Source organism: Heterodontus francisci, chromosome 2, assembly GCF_036365525.1.
Source record: "Heterodontus francisci isolate sHetFra1 chromosome 2, sHetFra1.hap1, whole genome shotgun sequence".
Lineage (NCBI taxonomy): Eukaryota > Metazoa > Chordata > Chondrichthyes > Heterodontiformes > Heterodontidae > Heterodontus > Heterodontus francisci.
The window spans coordinates 170,023,939-170,044,207 of record NC_090372.1 but is presented as its reverse complement, the minus strand read 5'-3'; positions in this window follow the sequence as shown (position 1 = coordinate 170,044,207).

Here is a 20,269-nt window from a genome sequence, read left to right as displayed (position 1 = left end):
GAGGCCCATTTTACATCTCTTTTAATTTTTATCCATTGCAGAATATTTCCTTTCATCCCTGCTTTCTTTAATTTGAGTATCAACCTTTCCAGAGGAACTATATCATAGATCTTACAGAAGTCCAGGTTCACTGCCATACACTTCTCGCACTCTTTTGTCACACACTCTTAGAAAACCATTCAATTAGATTGGCAAGATCTTCCATTCATGATCTTATATTTGCTATTTTGTATGATTTTATTTCTATCCAGATGCTCTATGATGTTGTTTTTAATTAGGATATCCATAGCTTTGCCCACAATGGACATTAAACTCACGAGTCTATAGTTTCCTGGGTCAATTTTACTACCTTTTGTTTTGAAAAAAGGAGCAATATCTGTTTTTCTCAGGTCCCGAGGCACTTCTCCAGTACTCATTGATTTCTGGAAGATTTGCGCTAGAGCTCCTGCAATTTCCTGTCTTATTTCCTTAAGACTCCCCGGCTGCATCTTATTTGACCCCAGCTGCTCAGCAACCAGGCTGGTAGTAATTTGAAGAGCATTATAACCTACTTCTGCAACACTGTCTAATTCCGTTTCTAGATCAAATAAGTTACTTGTCTCATCTTTCTTTAAAAACGGAGGCAAAAAACCTATTCAGCACTTTTGCAGCCTGTGTAGCATCAGTTGTCATACCCTCACCCGATTCTACTTTCAGTGGTTCCACTACAACTCTAGTTTTTCTTTTTCTCTTAAAATAGCTAAAAATAACTTTTCATTGTTATCCTTCACTTCTCTTTCCATATGCAACTCAAAATTTTTGTTTGTCATTTTAATGCCTTTTTTACACTCCAGTCATACTTTTTGGTGTTGAATCCATTGAATTCTGTGCATTTTCTTTCAAGGCCAAAATGCTTTTTTTCCTTCTTTATGAGTTGCCTGAGAGTCCTATTCAACCAGGCAGGGGTGCCTTCGCTTAGCATGGGGATACATTGGTCCATTGTGTTCAGAATCACCTCCTTGAAGAAACTCCATACCTCCTGCTCTCTCCTCATCATATTCAAATCTTTCTGGCTCACTCTGACAAATCTTCTTAAGCTTATAAAGTTGGCCCACTAAAACTTTGGTCATTTTGTTTGGATTTTATTCATCTCCTTTCTGTTAGAAATGTGATTGTCCCTATTACTCATATTCAAATATAGGATATTATTTTCCCTTGTTGGGTCTTTTAAAAACTGAGTCATAAGACAGTCTTCCATTAACTCTAGAAATCCCTTCACTCTCTTACAAGTAAAGACATTATTGTCCCCGTCCAACCATCTCATTTCCTACCTCCCTTTGCTCTCCAAAGTCCTCAAATGTATTGCCAAAAGGGTATCCATCTTTCCCACAGCTTTATGTTTGAACCTTTTCAGTCAACTATCCTACCATAGCACTCTTAAACATTAGGAAGACCAAAGCAATTGTATTAGGCTTCCATCATCATCAGGAATGCAAAGATCTTGAAGGTTTGTAAGGCTGGAGGAGGTTATCGAGCTAAGGAGGCCATGGAGGAATTTGAAAACAAGGATGAAAATTTTCAAATTGAGGTGTTGCTGGGCTGCGAGCCGATGTAGGTCAGTGAGCATGGGGTGAACAGAACTTGATGAGAGTTTAGGGAGCAGAGAGCAGAATTTTGCATTAGCTCAACTTCACGGAGGGTGCAAGATAGGAAGTCGGCCAGGAGAGAATTGGAATCGCCGAGTCTGGAGGTAATGAAGACATTGATGAGGGTTTCAGCAGCAGATGGGCTGAGACAAGGGCAGAGGTAGAAGTAGGTGACCTTGGTGATGGAGAGGATATGGGGTTGGAAGCTCAGCTCAGGGTCAAACAGGATGGTGAGGTTGCAAATGGTCTGGTTCAGCCTCAGACAGTGGCTGTGGAGAGAGATGAGAGGGGAATCAATGGCTAGGGTATGGAACATATGTCGGGAGCTGAAGACAATGGCTTTGGTCTTCCCAGTATTTAATGGTAGGAAATTTCTGCTCATTCAATACTGAATGTTGAACAAGCAGCATGACTAATCATAGTCAGTCAAGGGATCAAGAGAGGTGCTAGTGAGGTAAAGTTGGGTGCATATAGATGAGAAATGGGTGGAGGGCAAGGATGGATCCTTCTGGAACTTCAGAGATGCAAGAGCAAAAAGAAAAGCCATTACAGGAGATTCTCTGGTTATGACTGGATAGGGAAGGCAGCAGAAGTCCCACTCAGCTGGACAACAGAGGAAAAGCATTGGAGGAAGATGGTTTGGTCAACTGTGTGAAAGGCTGCAGACAGGTTGAGAATTATAAGGAAGGATAGTGCACCATGGTTACAGTCACATAGGATGTCATTTGTGACTTTAATAAAGTAATTTGATGGAGGCATTTGGAAACAAGGATGAGAATTTTTAAATTGATGTCATAGAGAGATACAGCACTGAAACAGGCCCTTTGGCCCACTGAGTATGTGCTGACAATCAACCACTCATTTATACTAATCCAATATTCCCTCCCACCTACCAACACAAGGGGCAATTTACAATGGCTAATTTACCTAACAACCTGCAAGTCTTTGGCTGTGGGAGGAAACCGGAGCACCCGAAGGAAACCCACGCGGTCACAGGGAGAATTTGAAAACTCCACACAGGCAGTACCCAGAACTGAACCTGGGTTGTTGGAGCTGTGGTGCTAACCACTGCGCCACTGTGCCGCCCAATGTATGTTGTTGGGAGCGGATGTAGGTCAATGAGCACAGGGGTAAATAGGACTTGATGGGGGTTTTTAGGCAGTGGACTGCAGAATTTTTCATGAGCTCAACTTCACCAAGAATGGAAGATGGGAGGCTGACCAGAGAGAATCTCATCTACAGGCTGCCCCTCAGTAACATTATCAGAAAACACAGCATCAGTTTCCACATGTACGCTGATAACACCCAACTCTACCTCACCACCACCTCTCTTGATCCTTCCACTGACTGATTTGTCATGCTGCTTGCCCAACGTTCAGTATTGGTTGAGCATGGCAGGGACGGGAATCTGTTAAGTTGCGTATCATTCAATAAGGTGTGTGATATGTTTACCTCGAGCAAGTGTGAGAGACACTACTTTAGTAAATTGGTTCTATTACCGTAATAGGTATATCATTGACATATTTAGATGGCAGCGTGACTCCCGTCAACATCAGAAAGCAGTCCAGGTACTGGATTACCTGTAGTAATGCTACGGGAAATCTACACGTTTTTGAATAACGTGTAAGGGCAGCAACCGGAATATTGCCCATAATTATTTCAATCCAATGTAAGTTTCTGCATTAAAGTAAACGGCATGATTCTGTTCCTGGCATGGAGTTTTGTCCAATACGAGCGCAGATCAGGAACTCAGCCTGGCTGATTCCCGGCACACAAAGATTTTTCCATTAAAACTGTGCAGGAAGCAGTTCAGCCGTGCTGACAATCGCAGGGAGATTCCCAATATCCATACCTGTGATGCAAGCTCTGGGGGGCGAGGGCATATTAAATAGTAACATTTACCCCGATTGTTGATGCTAGTTTTCGTGGCAATAACTTGAAACACAATTCCCATTAGTCCCAACCAAATGTGTTTATGTATATTTTTATATATATATGCATGAGCCATCCTCACAAATTACACTACGGCCCTTTAGCTGGGTGCCATAAATTTAGGGACGTATGTTGTGCCTGGTTTGTTGTGCTGGTTGGTTACAATGAGAGAGTGACAGACCCAACTACTTTGTGGGAAACGAGTCTGACTTTGTGTGGTCTGACTCGGTTGAGCCTGCGGGCGACACCTGCCGGAGGGACTGACAGACAACTCAGTGCCCCAAACTGGTACCTAGCTTCTTTTACCGGTTTTATAACCAATGCCTTGCTTTTTCTAAGCCATTCTGTCCAGAATCATGAAGGTCACGTTGTTAAAAACATGAAAACCCCTTTCAGCCCAGCCTGGCAATACCTGTAGCGAGGAAGGGAGAAGGCGCTGGGAAAGCCAACACATGCGCTCTTTCAAACCAGCAAGGGGGCTGGACGCTATTCATATACAGAAAACGGGGATGTTCCATCTGAACATTATGAATTATGCAGTCATTTCATATCGCTTCAGAGAGCCTTCAGCAATTAAATTAAATGTTAGCTGGCATGACTTCCACGCTGTGTAGTCTTGAGAAAGTAACATGCTTAAAATTACGAACAATTTACTTCGATTTCTTGACTTTACGCATTGTGAGGTTTAAGTGATGTCGAGGGAATTCCCTATTTACACCGATTTCCTGCAGCTTTGCTTATGTCTAGACAATGAACTGTGATACTGAATACACAACATTGGTCATAGGCGTTTCCTGCACACTGCAGATAACGCATATATTTATCGGCGCTTATTTCATCTGATTGCTTTTGTGAAAATAACTGATTTTAAAATGTCACGTTTTAACCTCAATGATACAGAACGTGGTCTAGGGTTCTGAGGCTACAATAATTTCTCAAAATTATAGGGGAAATATAAAGTTAATCCAACAAACTTGACATTAGGCATTTTATTTTTTGATGGTTTATCTCACTATTCCAGACTGGCAAATTCATCGACCACATATTTCGGTCCCCGTTTATTAAAATCATAATTACAAATTATTGAAAAACTACATATGCTGGTCTGTGACTGCATACAGTATCAGAATAGTGCTGCCCTCAGAACCATTCAAAAATATCACCTCTCGCTCAGTCTCTTCCAATTACCAATCTCAAATATTAAACAATAGCTTTTTGAAATGATAGGTTTGTTACAGATACCTTCTGGCCAAGGTTAGATTAAATATTGCCCACAAGACGATTTTACTGGCGAAAACATGTGCACTGTTATATTAGAGGGTTTATTATGAAACTTTCTTTCATAGCGATGGGAAAAGTCCTGAGAGTAAATTGATGTCCCGTCTTTTATGGAATAAATCATTTGCGCTCTGAAAGTTTCTATGAACCAATTAAAAATAATTATTACTTGTGTTAAATGGTCATCAAATCATTCTCGGAACAGCAGCAGAAATATTACGATAAAAAAAATACTACAAGCATCAATGTGGAATTAGCAGTAAATATACAACCGTTTGAAAGTTTAATACAGAACCAGTCTTCGAAAGGATCATTACGGCTCAGGCAATCTATTCAGTTTGCGTGCATTATTTAATCAGGACATCAGCAGATTACAATCCACTGAATCAGTAAAAGTGATTGCTCCATATATATTTACATCGGAAAAAGCATTCTTACATTAACACAAGGAGGCAGATAGAACTTTAAAATACATTCCAATTCCGCTTATCAATAGATACGCAAAAGCTGCTTTAATTGTTGGGGAGCAAAGACAGGCCAATGAAGACAACAATGAACTTTTTTAAAAACTGATGTGTGAGGAAAGTGTATTTTTTGCACTGTTTATTAAAGGCTGGGATAGACAGATTTTTAGTCTCCCAAGAAATCAAGGGATATGGGGACTGGGCGGGAAAGTGGAACTGAAGGCGAAGATCAGCCATGATCATACTGAACAGCAGAGCCGGCTCCCCGGCCTCGTGGTCTGCTCCTGCTCCTATTTCCGATGTTCTTATTATAATGTTGGTGACTGAATGAGGATTCCTCTGTGGCATGTGTCTCCCCCTAGTGAACTGTAGGAAGACCTGCAAGAAGGCCCGAAGCTCCTTGATGCAAGTGAACTGTTGAGCGCAAAATAATAATTTACCTTTTCCCCCTATTCATATTGCTACCCAGCTGCTAGTAGACAAAACCTGTGAAGAATATTCAATATATTTGTTGGTCCGTAATTAAGGGCATTTTAAAAACTTCCTATTCAATGATAAACATTGATATTGCTTGCTATATATATATTTGCATATAATTGTGTTTAAATTTTGAGACAATGGTGAGGACGTTCTCCCGGTTTTTAACATGTACTTTATATACTAAATCAGGTCACTTTTGTTTATATCGCATGTTGGTGATTAACCGTCAGCCTATGTTGTGTAGAATTGAGGGAACCAGTTTGGGAATCAGAAGAACATTTTACTTATTGGTGTATGTTGTCACTTAAATAACAAATGAAGTGTTGCGCGCAGGGGGATTTTTCTTCAGTCTAATATTCTAACGTTTCGGGGCATTTATCTACTATTGCTTCAACTCCATTTAGAAGAAAGAATGAGAGAAAGAAAGACTTGTATTTATCTAGCGGCTTTCGCCACCTTTAAACTGTCTTTTCGTCCCAAACTGTTTTTTCGCCAGTGAAGTGTTTTTTAAAGTGTAGTCACTATTGTAATGTGGGTAAGGCATACTCTATAGATATATCTTACATCCTCGGTAGTAATATGCTCAGATAAAATTAGAACAGCTGAACGCTGCCTTTTTATAATGGTTTTATATCATGAAATATTTCAATTGGCACATTTTACAGCCTCTGGAATGTGTTTTGAACTAATACTTTAATTTGCAATGTTCCAATAGCAGATTCTGTGGTGTTTGCTCTAGTGTCTGGCGGCCCCTGGTGGAATGTGTGTGGTGTTTCGGAAAAGACAGGAACACGCTTCAACGGGAATATTCTATCAAATCATGAAACTGTGCCACTTGGCATCTTACGTGACAATTTACGGAAGTCAGAAAATCTGAGGAACAAACTTCAAGAAAGCTGACCCTTCCCTCAAAAAGCTGTCAACTCTAAAGAAGTACAATTGGTAAACAACATTGATTAAAGGCCTATGACTGTTTGCAAACTAGTAAAAAGTTACAGTTCATTGTATTACATTGGATTTCACGGTATCTATTAGTGTTTTGGTATCAGATACCAATGTTTCATCAGTTGTATTGTGGGTGAAAAAATCAAAGTACATAAAAGTGCAAATTTTGTAGTAATAGATTTAGAAATATTTGAAGGGGGATCTCAGCTCTGATGAAGCAGAATTTAGTTTCTAGGGACAAAAACAAGAAATGCCGGATTCACTCAGCAGGTCTGGCAGCATCTGTGGAAAGAGAAGCAGAGTTAACGTTTCGGGTCAGTGACCCTTCTTCAGAACTGACAAATATTAGAAAAGTCACAGATTATAAACAAGTGAGGTGGGGGTTGGGCAAGAGATAACAAAGGAGAAGGTGCAGATTGGACCAGGCCACATAGCTGACCAAAAGGTCACGGAGCAAAGGCAAACAATATGTTAATGGGTAGTTTCTAGGGAGTCTGGGGCAAACCTCCCAAAGCAGTTATGATTTTTGATATTTTCTGGTGCAATTTCCATGTTTTGAAATGTCGTGTGATTGAGCATTTGAAGCCCAAGCCGCAACCTGAATCCAATGGCTACTACACTGAAAGAGGTCCTTTTATAAATTAATTCACTGGATGTCGTACTGTTGGCAAGGCCAGCATTTATTGCTCATCCCTAATTACAGTTGAAAAGATGGGAGTGAGCCACCTTCTTGAATACAACTGAGTAGCTTACTAGGCCATTTCAGAGAGCAGTTAAGAGTCAGCCACATTGCTGTAGGTCTGGAATTACATATAGGCCAGACCAGGTAAGGACAGCAGATTTCATTCCCTAAAGGACATTTTTTTAAATTCATTCATGGAATGTGGGCATTGCTGGCTAGGCCAGCATTTATTGCCCATCCCTAATTGCCCTTGGGAAGGCTGTCTTCTTGAACCACTGCAGTCCATGTGGGGTAGGTACACCCACGGCGCTGTTAGGAAGGGAGTTCCAGAATTTTGACCCAGCGACAGTGAAGGAACGGCGATATAGTTCCAAGTCACGATGGTGTGTGACTTGGAGGGGAACTTGCAGGTGATGGTGTTCCCATGTATTTGCTGCCCTTGTCCTTCTAGTTGGTACAGGTCGTGGGTTTGGAAGGTGCTGTCTAAGGAGCCTTGGTGCATTGCTGCAGTGCATCTTGTAGATGGTACACACTGCTGCCACTGTGTGTCGGTGGTGGAGAGAGTGAATGTTTGTAGATGAGGTGCTAATCGAGCGGGCTGCTTTGTCCTGGATGGTGTCGAGCTTCTTGAGTGTTGTTGGAGCTGCACCCATCCAGGCAAGTGGAGAGTATTCCATCACACTCCTGACTTGTGCCTTGTAGATGGTGGACAGGCTTTGGGGAGTCAGGAGGTGAGTTATTCGCCGCAGGATTCCTAGCCTCTGACCTGCTCTTGTAGCAATGGTATTTATATGGCTACTCCAGTTCAGTTTCTGGTCTATGGTAGCCCCTAGGATGTTGATAGTGGGAGATTCAGCATTGGTAATGCTATTGAATGTCAAGGGGAGATTGTTAGATTCTCTCTTTTTGTAGATGGTCATTGCCTGGCACTTGTGTGGCGCGAATGTTATTTGCCACTTATTAGCTCAAGCCTGGATATTGTTCTGGTCTTGCTGCATTTCTACACAGGCTGCTTCAGTATCTGAGGAGTTGCGAATGGTGCTGAACATCGTGCAATCATCAGCGAGCATCCCCACTTCTGACCTTATGATTGAAGGAAGGTCATAAATGAAGCAGCTGAAGATGGTTGGGCCTAGGACACTACCCTGAGGAACTCCTGCAGTGATGTCCTGGAGCTAAGATGATTGACCTCCAACAACCTCAACCATCTTCCTTTGTGCTAGGTATGACTCCAACCAGCGGAGAGCTTTCCCCCTGATTTCCATTGACTCCAGTTTTGCTTGTGCTCCTTGATGCCATACTTGGTAAATGCTGCCTTGATGTCAAGGGCAGTCATGCTCACCTCACATCCTGAGTTCAGCTTTTTTGTCCATGTTTGAACCAAGGCTGTAATGAGTTGAGTGGCCCTGGCAGAAGCCAAACTGAGTGTCACTGAGCAGTTATTGGTCAGATAGGTTTTTAAGACAATCCTGTAACTTCACAGGCACCATTACTGATACTAGCTTCTTATTCTAGGTTTATTTAATTAATTGAATTGAAATTCCTCAGCTGCCATGGCGGGCTTTGACATCATAGGCTGAATTATACCAGTCCTGTAGATACGGGCTGTGAAGTGGTGGGGGGGGGTTGGTGGGGAGACCTGTAAAATGGTGCAGTATAGTGGGGTGGCATGCCCATCGCCTTCCCACCATCATGCCATTTTTCCAGCAGCAGGGAAGGTGGAGGAAAGTCCTACTGCCCAGAGGTCAATTGAAACACTTAAGTGGCCAATTAAGGGCCTCTTCCCGCCACCACTGGCATTTTGCCAGCAGCGGGGGAGTCCTCCGCCATGTGGGGAGACCACCAAGTGAACCTTGGCGGCCTACCGGCGGGCTCGGGGAGGGACCTCTATATGGATACTCTTTGGCCAACGGAGGGGCCCCCTGATGACAATGGCCACCCCCGCCGCAATGGCACCGCCTGCCCTCACCAACCACCCACCTCCCTCACCAGGGCCTGCCTGACTGTCCCTGGTGCCCCCATACCCCACTTACCTGGTTGTGAGGGCATTCTCTATCCATTGTATCGTTCTTCCAGTTGCAGTCCCAGCAGTCCCAGCAGTGGACACTGCTCCCAGTGATGCTACTGAGACTGTTGAGCCGTCAGCCCTCCGATTGATCGGCTGCTCCTGGGGGCAGGCAGCCACCCTTAATAGGGATGGCCACCCTAGTGGGGCTGCCTCTGGTATGATGCGGCCCTGGGCCCAACAGACCGCTTTCCTGTTTCACGTTCAAGTCTGCAAAAAGCTTGGTGATGTCAACTAGGAGCGCCAAGTTATTCAACCATTCATCATCGTCCATGAAGCTTACATCTTTTCCTTTGCTTGTCATGAAGGTTCTTATTTCTTCATGCAGTGACCAGAATCTGGTTAGTGTGGCTGTCCTGCTGAGCCAGCAGACATGGCTGAAGTAAATAACATCATCATGGTCCGATCCTACCTCTCTAAGAAAGGCTTGGAACTGTCACTGATTGAGCCTTTTGGACCTGATGACATTGATGGTAGAAACAACCTTTTCCATCACATGTTTCATCTCCAGGGTCTTTGCTCACAGCTGTTCTTGGTGAATGATGCAGTGATGTGTGATGACTTCATGAGGCAATGATCTGAGCATTCGACTGACGAATCCATCGTGCTTGCCTCTGAATTAAAAGCAAAATACTGCGGATGCTGGAAATCTGAAATAAAAACAAGAAATGCTGGAAATACTCAGCAGCTGTGGCAGCATCTGTGGAGAGAGAAATAGAGTTAACATTTCAGGTCAGTGACCTTTCATCAGAACTTACCTCTGAAATTGTGTTTGCAGCTTTGACGAAGGTTTGTTGCCCGATCATGTTCTGTTTCAGTGAGTTCACTCGGTCCATTCTCACTTGGCCCATGAGGCTGTCAAATTTGGTACTGTGTTTCGTAGATACTGTCGCTTGATATTGTATTCCTTGAAAACAGCTATGTTCTTTTCACATATCAGACACAATATGTCCCCATTGTGCTCGGTAACAAAAAATCATTGGTCCAAGAGCGTTTGAATGCTCGACATTCAGCATCAATCTTCGTTTTCTTGCTTCACCCATGGGCTACCATGTATGAGAGGGAAGCGACTGTTAACTTCCAAATGGTTACAAAACTACCAACAAGTCTTATGCTTTCCCTGGTTGACACTTGCCAGCAAACAACTAAAATCTTGGCCAATCTCTCTGACTCTGATCTGGGTACAAGAAAGAGCTCACACTGAGTTTTTAAAAATTACTAGATTTTCCTCAACAATTCCTCCCTTTATCCACCATGCACCAGGAGCAGAAACTCACCTCCCCCCACTCAGTCCCTGTGAGCTCCCCTCTCCCGCACACCCCCAACTCCCCGAGCTCGCCTCCCCCCACATCCCCGACTCCCCGAGCTCCCCTACCCTTCACACCCCCAACTCCCCGAGCTCCCCTCCCCACACAACCTCAACACCCTGAGCTCCCCTCACACCACACCCCCAACTCCCCGAGCTCCCCTCCTCACACAACCCCAACTCCCTGAGCTCCCCTCACCCCACACCCCCAACTCCCTGAGCTCCCCTCACCCCACACCCTCAACTCCCCGAGCTCCCCTCACCCCACAACCCCAACTCCCCGAGCTCCCCTCCCCCCAACTCCCCGAGCTCCCCTCACCCCAAACCCCAACTCCCCGAGCTCCCCTCACCCCACACCCCCAAATCCCCAAGCTCCCCTCACCCCACACCCCCAACTCCCTGAGCTCCCCTCACCCAATACCCCCAACTCCCCGAGCACCCCTCCTCACACACCCCCAACTCCCCGAGCTCCCCTCCCCCCACACCCCCAACTCCCCGAGCTCCCCTCCCCACACGACCCCAACTCCCCGAGCTCCCCTCCCCACACAACCCCAACTCCCCGAGCTCCCCTCCCCACACAACCTCAACACCCTGAGCTCCCCTCACACCACACCCCCAACTCCCCGAGCTCCCCTCACCCCACACCCCCAACTCCCCGAGCTCCCCTCACCCCACACCCTCAACTCCCCGAGCTCCCCTCACCCCACAACCCCAACTCCCCGAGCTCCCCTCCCCCCAACTCCCCGAGCTCCCCTCACCCCAAACCCCAACTCCCCGAGCTCCCCTCACCCCACACCCCCAAATCCCCAAGCTCCCCTCACCCCACACCCCCAACTCCCTGAGCTCCCCTCACCCAATACCCCCAACTCCCCGAGCTCCCCTCCCTTCACACAATCACAACTCCCTGAGCTCCCCTCCCCCGCCACATGCCCGACTCCCCGAGCTCCCCACCACCCCACACCCCCGACTCCCCGAGCTCCCCTCCCTCCACACAATCCCAACTCCTGAGCTCCTCTCCCCCCCACATCCCCGACTCCCCGAGCTCCCCTCCCCCCACATCCCCAACTCCCCGAGGTCCCCTCCCCCCACACCCCCGACTCCCCTCCCTCCCCTACCTCCACACAATCCCAACTCCCTGAGCTCCCCTCCCCCCCACATCCCCGACTCCCCGAGCTCCCCTCCCCACACAACCCCAACTCCCTGAGCTCCCCTCCCCCCAGCACCCCCAACTCCCCGAGCTCCCCTCCCCACACAACCCCAACTCCCCGAGTTCCCATCCCCACACACCCCCAACTCCCTGAGCTCTGCTCCACCACACCCCGACTCCCTGAGCTCCGCTCCACCACACCCCGACTCCCTGAGCTCCCCTCCCCCACACCCCGACTGCTCGAGCTACTCTTCCCCCACACAGCCCCTGTCAGCTCCCCTCCCCCACACAGCCCCTGTCAGCTCCCCTCCCTCCACAGCCCCGACTCCCCGAGCTACTCTTCCCCCACACAGCCCCTGTCAGCTCCCCTCCCCCCACAGCCCTGACTCCCCGAGCGCCCCTTCCCCCACACCACCGACTTCCTGAGCTCTCCTTCCCTCACACAGTCCCTGTGAGCTCCCCTCCCCCCACAGCCCCGTCTCCCCGAGTGCCCCTTCCCTCACACCACCGACTTCCTGAGCTCTCCTTCCCTCACACAGTCCCTGTGAGTTCCCCTCCCCCCACAGCCCCGTCTCCCCGAGCGCCCCTTCCCCCACACCACCGACTTCCTGAGCTCTCCTTCCCTCACACAGTCCCCGTGAGCTCCCCTCCCCCCACAGCCCCGTCTCCCCGAGCGCCCCTTCCCCCACACCACCGACTTCCTGAGCTCTCCTTCCCTCACACAGTCCCTGTGAGCTCCTCTCGCCCCATACCCCTGTCATCCCGAGCTCCCCTCCCCCAACACTCCTGATTCCTCGGGCTCCCCTCCTCCCACACCCCCGACTCCTCGAGCCCCCCTCCCCCCACACATTCCCTGCGAGCTCCCCTTGCCCCACACCCCTAACCCCCTGACCTCACCTCTCCCCACACCCCCAACTCTCCGACCTCACCTCCCCCCACGCCCCCAACTCCTCGACCTCACCTCCCCCCACGCCCCCGACTCTCCAAAACCCCCTCCCCCCACACCCCCTGACTGCAGTTTTGATGAAGGGTCACTGAAACGTTAACTCTGCTTATCTCTCCACAGATGCTGCCAGACCTGCTGAGCATTTCCAGCATTTCTTGTTTTTATTATAGCAAAGAGTCTATTGGGCTCTAACATGTTTTCATCACATGTTAATGCAACTGATACCTTACCTGTTGCCAAATACCAAGCCAGGAAATGCCAGGCCAGTGGGAGCCTAGGTTGTTGCACAATAGTGGGATCATCACACACTCACACAAGTGCTCGGAAATTGGTGCACGCTCAAAAACCTGCACGTGCACACAAAAACTTTTAGGACACTCTAGAATGAGTCAGTGTGTGTTCTGGAGGCAGTAAAAATATAGATATTTGTCTACAAACACTGAGGCAAGGACAACACAGCAGAAACACTGACTATCTACATCATAAGCAGATGGTTGGCATGTATGAAACTGCATACTGAATTCAGATCTTTGAACCCTCTGAGCTGATGAAAATTACAATTAAGTGTGAGACTTTATCTGTATGATCATAGTTGAATGCAAATGAAGTGCCCATTGCCTCTCACTATTTTTCAGGTAAGTGTTTTTTTTGTCTTAAGTGACCTTGTTACACATCCACTATCCAGTAACAAAGTAAGAAATATGAGCAGGAGTAGGCCATTTGCTCCTTTATTCCTGCTCCATCATTCAATAAGATCATGGCCGATCTGCTTCCTCGTCTCCACCTTCTCACATTATCCCCATATCCCTTAATTCCCTTTGTACACAAAAATCTATCGATCTCTATCTTGAATATACTCAACGGCCAAGCATCCAAAGCTCTCTGAAGTAGAGAATTTCAAAGATTCACAATGCTTTGAGTGAAGAAATTTCTCCTCATATCAGTCCTAAATGACTGACTCCTTATTCTGAAACTGTGACCCCCTAGTTCTAGGCTCCTCAGCCAGGGGAAACATCCTCCCAGGATTTACTCTGTTAAGCCCATTAAGAATTTTATATGTTTCAATTAGAACACCTCTCATACTTCTAAATTCTAGGGAATATAAACCTAGTCTACTCAATCTCTCTTTATAGGATAATCTTCTCATCCCAGGTGTCACTCTAGTGAAAAGCAAAAATACTGTGGATGCTGGAAATCTGAAACAAAAGCAGAAAGTGCTGGAAATACTCAGCAGGTCAGGCAGCATCAATGGAGAGAAAAGTAGAGTTAACATTTTAGGTTGATGACCTTTCCTCATCTGACGAAAGATCATTTACCTGAAATGTTAACTCTACTTTTCACAGATTCTGCCTGACCTGCTGAGTATTTCCAGCACTTTCTGCTTTTGTATCGGTCAAGTGAGCATTCATTGTACTCCCACTAAGGCAAGTATAACCTTCCTCAGGTAAAGAGACCAAACCTGTACACAGTACTCCAGGTGTGCTCTCACCAAAGCTTGATATAATTGTACTAAGGCTTCTTTACTCTTATACTCTAATCCCTTTGTAACAAACGCTAACATACCATTTGTCTTCCTAAGCAGCAGCGAGAGTGGCGGCAGCGAGAGCGGGAACAGGTGAGAGGAGCCGAGAGATAAAAGGAGCCGAAGCCAGAGACCAGAAGCAGCAGCGAGAGCGCTCTGTTTTGTTCTGTCCTGTGGACCTGCTTGACAAGCAAAAATTGAAGTGTGACGTCACAGGAGAGCTGGTAAGTGATTGGTGGGTATTTCTTTCTTCTATTTGAGCAGTGGGAGCGGTGAGAGCGCGAGCCAGGGGGCAGCCGGGAAGGTAAGTTGAGCTACAAAGTACTTACCTCGTGATTCGGCGGACGCGGACACGGGGACTGCTGGGTAAGTGAACTTATATATTCGGGCAGTGGCTAAACCCGAAACACTACACGTGTAGTGACTCCCACCCATCCTCTTCCTCTAACCAAAAAAAAAGGACTCTTGTGTGGAGGGTTTGGTAAGGTAAGGTTTTCCTTTATTTTTTTTAAATCTCCTTTGTCAATTTAGTGCGGAGGGGATGGAAGCTAGGGCAGTTGCATGCTCCTCTTGCAGGATGTGGGAGGTAAGGGTCACCACTTGTGTCCCTGCTGACTTCACCTGTGAGAAGTGCACCCAACTCCAGCTCCTCACAGACCGCGTTAGGGAACTGGAGCTGGAGCTGGATGAACTTCGGATCATTCAGGAGGCTGAGGAGGTGATAGAGAGCAGTTATAGGGAAGTAGTGACACCTAAGTTACAGGATAAAGGTAGCTGGGTGACCGTCAGGGGAGGGAAAGGGAATAGGCGCACAGTGCAGGGATCCCCTGTGGCCGTTCCCCTCAATAATAAGTATACTGTTTTGGATACAGTTGGGGGGGACGACCTACCAGGGGAAAGCCACAGCGGCCAGGTCTCTGGCACTGAGCCTGGCTCTGTGGCTCAGAAGGGAAGGGGGGAGAATAGGAGAGCGATAGTGATAGGAGATTCAATGGTTAGAGGAACAAACAGGAGAGTCTGTGGTCGCGAACGAGACTTCCGGATGGTATGTTGCCTCCCGGGTGCCAGGGTCAGGGATGTCTCGGATCGAGTCTACAGGATTCTTAAGGGGGAGGGGGAGCAGCCAGAGGTCGTGGTACACATCGGTACCAAAGACATAACAAGGAAAAGGGATGAGGACCTGAAAAGCGAATATAGGGAGTTAGGTTGGAAGCTAAAAGGCAGGACGAGCAGAGTAGTAATCTCAGGATTGATACCGGTGCCACGTGCTAGTGAGGCTAGAAACAGAGAACGAGTGCAGCTGAACACGTGGCTACAGAGCTGGTGTAGGAGGGAGGGATTCAGATATGTGGATCATTGGGATACCTTCTGGGGAAGGTGGGACCTGTACAAGAAAGACGGGTTGCATCTGAACTGGAGGGGCACCAAAATCCTGGGCGGGAGGTTTGCTAGAGCTCTTCGGGAGGGTTTAAACTAGTTTGGCAGGGGGATGGGAACCGCAGCCACGGATCAGTGGATAGCTGTTGAACAGGCAGATACCGAGTGCAGAGAGTCTGTGAGGAAGGCTGGACAGTTGACAGGGCAAAGTTGCAGCCAGTATGATGGGTTGAAGTGTGTCTATTTTAACGCAAGAAGTGTCAGGAATAAGGGTGATGAACGTAGAGCATGGATCAGTACTTGGAGCTACGATGTTGTGGCCATTACGGAGACTTGGATATCAAAGGGGCAGGAATGGATGTTGGATGTTCCGGGGTTTAGATGTTTCAAAAGGAATAGGGAGGGAGGTAAAAGAGGTGGGGGAGTGGCATTGTTAATCAGGGATAGTATCACAGCTGCAGAAAGGGAGATCGTCGAGGAGGGTTTGTCTACTGAGTCATTATGGGTGGAAGTCAGAAACAGGAAAGGAGCAGTCACTTTGTTGGGAGTTTTCTATAGACCCCCCCAACAGCAACAGAGACATAGAGGAACAGATTGGGAGGCAGATTTTGGAAAGGTGCAGAAGTAACAGGGTTGTTGTCATGGGTGACTTCAATTCCCTAATATTGATTGGAACCTCCTTAGTGCAAATAGTTTGGATGGAGCAGATTTTGTCAGGTGTGTCCAGGAAGGTTTCCTGACTCAATATGTAGATAGGCCGACTAGAGGGGAGGCTATGTTGGATTTGGTGCTTGGCAACGAACCAAGCTAGGTGGCAGATCTCTCAGTGGGAGAGCATTTTGGTGATAGTGATCACAACTCCCTGACCTTTACTATAGTCATGGAGAGGGATAGGAGCAGACGGGATGGGAAAATATTTACAACAAAAACAAGAAATGCTGGATTCACTCAGCAGGTCTGGCAGCATCTGTAGAAAGAGAAGCAGAGTTAACGTTTCGGGTCAGTGACCCTTCTTCGGAACTGACAAATATTAGAAAAGTCACAGATTATAAACAAGTGAGGTGGGGGTTGGGCAAGAGATAACAAAGGAGAAGGTGCAGATTGGACCAGGCCACATAGCTGACCAAAAGGTCACAGAGCAAAGGCAAACAATATGTTAATGGTGTTTTGAAAGACAAAATATATTTCAGAAAATATTTAATTGGGGGAGGGGGAATTACAATGCTATTAGGCAGGAACTGGGGAGCTTAAATTGGGAACAGATGTTCTCACGGAAATGCACGACAGAAATGTGGAGGTTGTTTAGGGAGCACTTGCTGCGACTGCTGGATAGGTTTGTCCCGATGAGGCAAGGAAGGGATGGTAGGGTGAAGGAACCTTGGATGACAAGAGATGTGGAACAGCTAGTCAAGAGGAAGAAGGAAACTTACTTAAGTTTGAGGAAGCAAGGATCAAACAGGGCTCTAGAGGGTTACAAGGTAGCCAGGAAGGAACTGAAGAATAGACTTAGGAGAGCTAGAAGGGGACATGAAAAAGTCTTGGCGGGTAAGATTAAGGAAAATCCCAAGGCGTTCTACACTTATGTGAGGAACAAGAGGATGGCCAGAGTGAGGGTAGGGCCGATCAGGGATAGTGGAGGGAACTTGTGCCTGGAGTCGGAGGAGGTAGGGGAGGTCCTAAATGAATACTTTGCTTCAGTATTCACTAGTGAGAGGGACCTGGTCGTTTGTGAGGACAGCGTGAAACGAGCTGATATGCTCGAACAGGTTGATGTTAAGAAGGAGGATGTGCTGGAAATTTTGAAAGACATGAGGATAGATAAGTCCCCTGGGCCAGACGGGATAGACCCAAGGTTATTACGGGAAGCGAGGGAAGAGATTGCCGCGCCTTTGGCGGTGATCTTTGCGTCCTCACTGTCCACTGGAGTAGTACCAGATGATTGGAGGGTGGCAAATGTTATTCCCTTGTTCAAGAAAGGGAATAGGGATAACCCTGGGAATTACAGACCAGTCAGTCTTACGTCGGTGGTTGGCAAATTATTGGAGAGGATTCTGAGAGACAGGATTTATGATTATTTGGAAAAGCATGGTTTGATTGGAGAAAGTCAGCATGGCTTTGTGAGGGGCAGGTCGTGCCTCACCAGCCTTATTGAATTCTTTGAGGATGTGACAAAACACATTGATTAAGGAAGAGCAGTGGATGTGGTGTATATGGATTTTAGCAAGGCGTTTGATAAGGTTCCCCATGGTAGGCTCATTCAGAAAGTAAGGAGGTATGGGATACAGGGAAATTTGGCTGTCTGGATACAGAATTGGCTGGCCCATAGAAGGCAGAGGGTGGTAGTAGATGGAAAGTATTCAGCCTGGAGCTCGGTGACCAGTGGTGTTCCGCAGGGATCTGTTCTGGGACCTCTGCTCTTTGTGATTTTTATAAATGACTTGGATGAGGAAGTGGAAGGCTGGGTTAGTAAGTTTACCGATGACAGAAAGGTTGCTGGAGTTGTGGATAGTGTTTTAGGTTTAGTTTAGAGAGATACAGCACTGAAACAGGCCCTTCGGCCCACCGAGTCTGTGCCGACCATCAACCACCCATTTATACTAATCCTACACTAATCCCATATTCCTACCAAACATCCCCAACTGTCCCTATATTTCCCTACCACCTACCTATACTAGTGGCAATTTATAATGGCCAATTTACCTACCAACCTGCAAGTCTTTTGGCTTGTGGGAGGAAACCGGAGCACCCGGAGAAAACCCACGCAGACACAGGGAGAACTTGCAAACTCCACACAGGCAGTACCCAGAATTGAACCTGGGTCGCTGGAGCTGTGAGGCTGCAGTGCTAACCACTGCGCCACTGTGCCGCCCAACGGGACATTGACAGATGCAGAGCTGGGCTGAGAAGTGGCAGATGGAGTCCATCTGGAAAAGTGTGAAGTGATTCATTTTGGAAGGTCGAATTTGAATGCGGAATACAGGCTTAAAGACAGGATTCTTGGTAGTGTGAAGGAACAGAGGGATCTTGGGGTCCACGTCCATAGATCCCTCAAAGTTGCCACCCAAGTTGATAGGGTTGTTAAGAAGGCGTATGGTGTGTTGGCTTTCATTAACAGGGGGATTGAGTTTAAGAGCTGCGAGGTTATGCTGCAGCTCTATAAAGCCCTGGTTATACCACACTTAGAATATTGTGTTCAGTTCTGGTCGCCTCATTATAGGAAGGATGTGGAAGCTTTAGAGAGGGTGCAGAGGAGATTTACCAGGATGCTGCCTGGACTGGAGGGCATGTCTTATGAAGAAAGGTTGAGGGAGCTAGGGCTTTTCTCATTGGAACGAAGAAGGATGAGAGGTGACTTGATAGAGGTGTACAAGATGATGAGAGGCATAGATAGAGTGGATAGCCAGAGACTTTTTCCCAGGGCGGAAAGGGCTATCACCAGGGGGCATAATTTTAAGGTGATTGGAGGAAGGTTTAGGGGAGATGTCAGAAGTAGGTTCTTTACACAGAGAATGGTGGGTGCGTGGACTGTACTGCCAGCGGTGGTAGTAGAAGCAGATACATTAGGGACATTTAAGCGACTCTTGGATAGGTACATGGATGATAGCAGAATGAAGGGTATGTAGGTAGTTTGATCTTAGAGTAGGTTAAAGGGTCGGCACAACATCATGGGCCGAAGGGCCTGTACTGTGCTGTATTGTTCTATGTTCTATGTTCTATGATGTTAACTTTCTGTAATTCATGTACAAGGACACCCAGGTCCCTCTGAATGTAAAGATTTTCCAGTCTCTCACCAGTTAAAATATATTGCGCTTTTCTGTTTTCCCTACCAAAGTGGATAACTTCACATTTCCCCACATTATAATCTATCTGCCATGTCTTTGCCCACTCCCTCAACCTGTTTATATACCTTTGCAGCCTCATTGCAGTCTCCTCTGAGCTTACATTCCCACCAATTGTATCGTTAACAAACTTGAATACTTTACATTAGGTCCTCTCATCTAAATCATTGATATAGATTGTAAATAGCTGAGGTCCAAGCCCTGATCCTGGCAGTACATCACTGGTTACAGCCTGTCAACCAAAAATGACCCATTTATTCCTCATCTCTGTTTTCTGTCCATTAACCAATCCACAATTCATGCTAATATATTACCCCTAATCCCATGAGCCCTAAGTTAGTGAAATAACCTCTTGTGTGGCACCTTATCAAATGCTTTTTGAAAATCCAAGTACACTACATCCATTGGTTCCACCTTATCTACCTGATAGTTACCACATTAAAATACTGTAACAGATTTGTCAAACACAATTTCCCTTTCATAAATCCATGTTGACTTTGGCTAATCATATTATGATTTTTTTAAGTGCCCTGTTAATGTGTCCCTAATAATAGATTTGAGCATTTTCCCTATTACAGATGTCAGGTTAACTAGTCTATAGTTTCACATTTTCTCTCTCCCTCTTTTCTTGAATAGCAGGGTTACATTTGGTACCTTCCAT